General features: G+C 33.0%; 1 non-coding gene across 1 annotated transcript; it reads left to right on the forward strand.

Annotated features, from left to right (window-relative positions):
- Positions 1 to 6,077: 6,077 nt before the first annotated feature.
- Positions 6,078 to 6,150, forward strand: TRNAA-AGC. The gene has a single exon. It is a non-coding gene; the product is annotated as a tRNA-Ala (tRNA).
- Positions 6,151 to 6,692: the final 542 nt, after the last annotated feature.

Here is a 6,692-nt window from a genome sequence, read left to right on the forward strand (position 1 = left end):
TACTATCGTCATCATTTTCACCCCTCTTGGTTGATGGATGTTTGTCTGAATGATCCTTGGGTTAGATTCCATTACTACTAGGCATTTTGCTAGGGGCATGTAAATGAGTTTGTGTTCTAGGAGGATGTGAATCCCTGATTATTTGGGCTCTAGAATGTTGGATATGAAGGCTGACTATTTATAGTAAAAATCTGATAGAGATATATATACTAAATATTTATATATAGTAGGCGGTTACATATAGTGAAGCTATATATAATAAACTGAAATCATATGTATACTCATTAATAAGTGCTTCCTAAATGTACATTTCTCATTCTCCATATCCTCTCTTTGCATACCTGAAGTCATTAATACAAAACCATTAGTCAATATTTCTTCTTACATTTTCTCTATCATGTTCTTTGTGTTCATTTAGATCAAGTATGTGCGTTGTTTTGTGATTCTAATAACTGGTATTAGAGCGAGGAGAGATTCACCACGAACTGTGAAGATGGAAAGTTCAAAGACTGGAATTGAAAAGTTTGATGAATTCGATATCAGTTTCTAGAAGATGTAGATTGAAGATTATCTATACAAGAAAGATATTCAGGAACCATTTTGGGGGTGAAGCTGGATACCATGACCACGGAGGAGTGGAAGCTCAAGGATTGTCACGCCGTAGGGTTAATCTGGTTGACGCTGCCAGGGAACCAAAGAAAGTGCGATTGGAAAGGGTAATACAGACGTTTAGGGACCATCTCAAGTTTCTTCATTTCTAGTACCAAAATTGCATGGATTAGAGGTCTCGCACTGTGCAACGACAACTCTCTGTTTTCCTAAGGCTAGTCAGATATCTCATGACCACTCTTTTCCTCCTCACCATATCTAGACACTATAACGTTGATCCAGTATTGTCTTATATAGTTAACGTTCACTCTTTAACGTCCAAGGACATTTTATAACTACCACGAAAATCAAAACATACAATAAATTCATACAAGTTTTACAACATATCATATACTACAAAATAGGGTTAGACTGCTTACTTGGTCGCGGAGAGACGTGTCCTCGAGCTGAGTCGTAGAGATATACGACTCTTTATCCTAAGAAAAAATCTATATAATTTTAAATCTAGCTGCTCTGATACCAATCTGTCAAAACCCAAATGTTAAGGGTTCAAAACTCAAATAGAAACTAAAATTGAGAGTGAAAACAAATAAAAATAAAAGTAAATTAATATAAAATAAGAAAATGTTGTAAAATTAAAATGAGATTGAGAAAACAACACAACATTAAATATAAAATTAAATTAAATTATAAGACGGTGTTGTTAAAATTTATCCAAACAGAAAAGAAAAAAAAAGTTTGGGATACAATTAGAAAAATAAAAAGTACAAAAAAACTCAAAGACAAAGACAACCTAACGCTACATAACAACCCCATTTGTGGGTGCACAACCTTTGAAGGCTCCCTCATCAGTTCTATTACGAACCCATCCAAAATAATCACACTTGTGACCGCATCTCCTGACTTTAAACTGCTAGTCTAAACATGGTTTCGTCACGAAAGCTTTAGAGATAAATCTATCTTTACAAAAATATTTTTCTCTTAATTTATAATTAGTCATAAAAAGAAATAATTAGGTATAAATTTTGTCTAGAATTCAAAACTTTCAAATCCTACCGTTCCTTAACCAGATTCAAATCCAGATTCTAGAACTCCTAGTACCATATATAAAGTTGGTATCCTCTAATAAAACAGGAATTTCTCTTAAGATCATTAAATTCTTATAGACTCCAGGCTCAATATCATTAATACAATTATGTTTTATCTTGAACATGCCAAACATGAAACTAAAGTGCGTTCAATTTAACTCCATTTTATTGCCATCTTGAATGATGTGTAGGGTATATTCTTGATTTACCTTAAAGTTCTTGTTACATGACAGTTCATATTAGTTAAGCTTTTTGCAAAATCACAAGTTAAAAGACAACAACGATGAACCTAGGTCTATTAGTCAATTCAAAGACAATTTCTTTCTCCATCTTATCGATAATAATAGTTCAACTAAATCCATATTATGCAAAGAAACAAGTTTACGACTCATAAAAATAACTACCTAAATATGTCCTAAAAATTTGAAAACATAAGTTGTAGTTGATAATTACACAAAAATTTCCGTAAATCCATGAATTCGTGTCCAATTAGTCAATCCTAAAGATTGTAACTAGCATATAGTAAATGAAGCTCCACATGAAGTAATTTAAAGTTCCCCTTACCTAACTAAAGTTTATCTCATCTTTAATGAAGCATGAATTGCACTGAAGTTCATGAAATGCTTATATACTCCAACTCTGAGTACTATTAATGCAATTATGTTTCATATGAGTTTGTCATAAATGAAACTAAGGTGCATACAATACAACTTTATTTTCTTGTCATACGAGGCAAAATAGAAAAATTAAATCAAACAAACTGATGAACTGAACCGAATCAATCCAACCAAAATTGATTAGTTTGTTTCTTTTGTTGGGTTGTTGGTTTATTTGATAACCCTTGTATATTATAACAATTCAACTTTTCGTTTTATAGCCCTCCAACTACTAAGAGAAAAATATATTTGAGTAGAAGCTAAAAATATTGGGTGTTCAAGAAAAGGCATTTGGTTTAGTGGTATGATTCTCACTTGAGGTGCAGGAGGTTTTGAGTTCAATTTTTGAAATGCCCTTATGTCTAAATCTTTTCTTATCTAAGGACTTCATATTCGAAATCAACTAAACTTCATATTCGACATTTTACACTTACCATCATGCTCTTAATACTCATAGTCTTTCTTAACATCCCATCCCAAGGCTTTATTCTCCAAGACAAATTCTACATCCGAGGACTTCACGTGTTTCCTGCAACTTTATTCTCCAAGACAAATTCTACATCCGAGGACTTCACGTGTTTCCTGCAATACGATCTTAAGACCTAGGCATAAGGCTTCATACATACGTTTCAAGTGGTACAATACCTAGGCCTAAGGCTTCATACATACGTTTCAAGTGGTATAACAAGGGCATTTGGTCTAGTGCTATGAAAGTTCGATTCTCAAAATGCTCCTTCAAGAGATTGTAGTATGAAAGACATTTACCAAGTAAATAAATACATTAAAATAACACAAGTGACACATATGTAAACTATGTTATTAATATCTTATTTCTATTACATCTTTCCTTATTTATGAAATAATGAGCGGAGATATTTTTCATTTTCACAATTACTGATGACGGGAGGTTTAAGATTTTTTAATGTAAGAATCGTGGGGATGTAGCTCAGATGGTAGAGCGCACGGTTCGGATGTGGAAAGTACCGAGATCGATACCTTGCATCTCCAAATGATTCGATCACTAAATATATTATTTCTTTTCAATTTTTTCTTATTTAGGACATAATGAGCCGGGATAGTTTTTCATTTTCACTATTACTGATGACGGGAGGTTTAAGATTTTTTAATGTAAGAATCGTGGGGAAGTAGCTCAGATGGTAGAGCGCACGCTTCGGATGTGGAAAGTACGGAGATCGATACCTTGCATCTCCAAATGAATCGATCACTAAATATATTATTTCTTTTCAATTTTTTCTTATTTAGGACATAATGAGCTGGGATAGTTTTTCATTTTCAATTTTTTCTTATTTAGGACATAACGAGATGTTTAGGACTTTGTGACATAAGAATTGATTGAAAAGAAATAATAAAGCAAGTGTAGATTCATCATGGCTAAGATTCTTTCTCAACTGTACTATCGTCATCATTTTCACCCCTCTTGGTTGATGGATGTTTGTCTGAATGATCGTTGGGTTAGACTCCGTTACTACTATGCATTTTGCTAGGGGCATGTAAATGACTTTGTGTTCTAGCAGGATGTCAATCCCTGACTATTTGGGCCCTAGAATGTTGATATGAAGGCTGACTATTTATAGTAAAAATCTGATAGAGATATATATACTAAATAATTATATATAGTAGGCGGTTACCTATACTGAAGCTATATATAATAAACTGAAATCATATGTATACCCATGAGTCAGTGCTTCCTAAATGTATATTTTTCATTCTCCATATCCTCTCCTTGCATACCTAAAGTCATTAATACAAAACCATTAGTCAATATTTCTTCTTACATTTTCTCTATCATGTTCTTTGTGTTCATTTAGATCAAGTGTGTGCGTTGTTGGAGAGATTCACCACGATCTGTGAAGATGGAAAGTTCAAAGACTGGAATTGAAAAGTTTGATGGATTCAATATCAGTTTCTAGAAGATGCAGTAAACTTATGAAATAATGAGTGGAGATATTTTTTCATTATCACTAAATATATTATTTCATCTTTCCTTATTTGTGAAATAATGAGCGTAGATATTTTTTCATTTTTACAATTATTGATGACGGGAGGTTTAGGGTTTTCTGATGTAAGAATCGTGGGGATGTAGTTCAGATAGTAGAGCGCTCACTTCTGATGTGGAAAGTACGAGTTGATACCTTGCTTCTCCATATGAATCGATCACTAAATATATTATTTCTTTTCAATTTTTTCTTATTTACGACATAATGAGCATGGATAGTTTTTCATGTCACTATTATTGATGACGAGACGTTTAGGATTTTGTGACATATGAATCGTGGGGATGTAGCTCCAATGGTAGACCGCTTGCTTTGCATGCGAGAGTTACGGGGATAGATACCACACATCTCCAAAATAAAACTATCTATTATTAAATATATTATTGAAAATTATTTCTTTTCAATTTTCCCTTATTCATGACAGGTTGAATAGCGATATTTCTTCATTTTCACTATTATTGATGATGGAAAATTTAGGGTTTTGTGATGCAAGAATTGTGGGGATGTAGCTTCGCTTAGCATGCGAGAGGTACGACTTAGCATACGAGAGGTACGAGGATCGATACCTCCCATCTCCAAAAGAAACTATTTGTTATTAATATTTTACTTCCATTCAACCTTTCCTTATTTATGACATAATTAGCGGAGATATTTTTTCATTTTCACTAGAATTGATGACGGGACATTTAGGGTTTTCTGATATAAGTATTGTGGGAAAGTAGCTTAGATGGTAGATTGCTTGCTTAGCATACCCGAGGTACGGGGATCAGATCGATACCCCATATCTCCAAAAGAAACTATTCGTTATTACTATTTTATTTCTATTCAATTTTTCCTTATTTATGACATAATGAGTAGTGATATTTTTTCATTTTCACTATTATTCATGATGAGACATTTAGGGTTTTGTGACATAAGAATCTTGAGGATATAGCTTAGATGGTAGAGCGTTGGTATCAAATGTGAGAAGTATTGGGATCGATACCATGCATCAACAAAGGAAACGATTACTAAATATATTAGTTCTTTTAAAATTTTCCTTATTTACGACATAATGAGCGGGGATAGTTTTTCATTTTCAATATCATTGATGAATGGGACGTTTAGAGTTTTTTGATGTAAAATTGTGGGAATGAAGCAGCGAGAGATACGGGAATCGATACCTCGCATCTCCAAAAGAAACTATTCGTTATTACTATTTTATTTCTATTCAATATTTCCTTATTTATGACATAATGAGTAGTGATATTTTTTTTCATTTTCACTATTATTCATGAAGAGACATTTAGGGTTTTGTGACGTAAAAATTGTGGAGATGTAGTTTAGATGGTAGAGCGCTCGCTTTGCATGCGAGTTGTACGGGGATTAATAACCCGCATCTCCAAAAGAAAGTATTTAATTTGTTATTATATTTTTTCATTTTCACAATTATCGATGCCCCGAACCACCATACCAAACTATTTGTTGTTAATATTTTGATATTTTTTTATTTTCACTTTTATTGATGATGGGACATTTAGCGTTTTATGATGTAAAAATCATGGGGATGTAGCTCGATACCCCGCACCTCCAAAAATAAGACTATCCATTATTAAATATATTATTTCTTTTCAATTTTTCCTTATTCATGACATGTTGGGTAGCAATATTTCTTCATTTTCACTATTATTGATGACCGAAAATTTAGGATTTTGTGATGCAAAAATTGTGGAGATGTAGCTCAGATGGTAGAGCGCTTGCTTAGCATGCGAGAGGTACGGGGATTGATACCCCGCATCTCCAAAAGAGAGAAAATATTTTTTTAAGTATGAGTTAATTTAACATGTTATGTATCCGTGGGTACGAGAGAAAAAGAAAAGATACTTATATAAGGATTATTATATCATTATGGCTATGCCATTTTTATAGATACTTGTATAAGGATTATTATATCATTATGGCTGTGCCATTTTTATAGATAAAAGAGAGTAATGTCCCACAAGCACATATAGAGAGAGGATTTATTGTAAGTAAAGAAAGCAATCTAGTAGTTATACTGCTACTTGTGAAGAGGGAATTTGATGAATTCGTCAAAAGATAAGAGCTTATAGGATGACGGTAGCGTCCGATGCATATGACGGAACTTCTTCACAATTGCAATATCTGACCAATTTATATTATTGTCATTTATAGCTTCTATCACAATACTATAAAATTTGGGGTCAAAGCCTATATGGGACTGAAAAGACCCTTCACCACACGCTTGTAAATTAAATTATATCTACCAACTCTGAAATTTTCCACGGCAAACCTTCCAATAGCTTGCACTTCTTCATCATTGACAT

The sequence above is a fragment of the Cucurbita pepo genome, chromosome LG14, assembly GCF_002806865.2.
Source record: "Cucurbita pepo subsp. pepo cultivar mu-cu-16 chromosome LG14, ASM280686v2, whole genome shotgun sequence".
Classification (NCBI taxonomy): domain Eukaryota; kingdom Viridiplantae; phylum Streptophyta; class Magnoliopsida; order Cucurbitales; family Cucurbitaceae; genus Cucurbita; species Cucurbita pepo.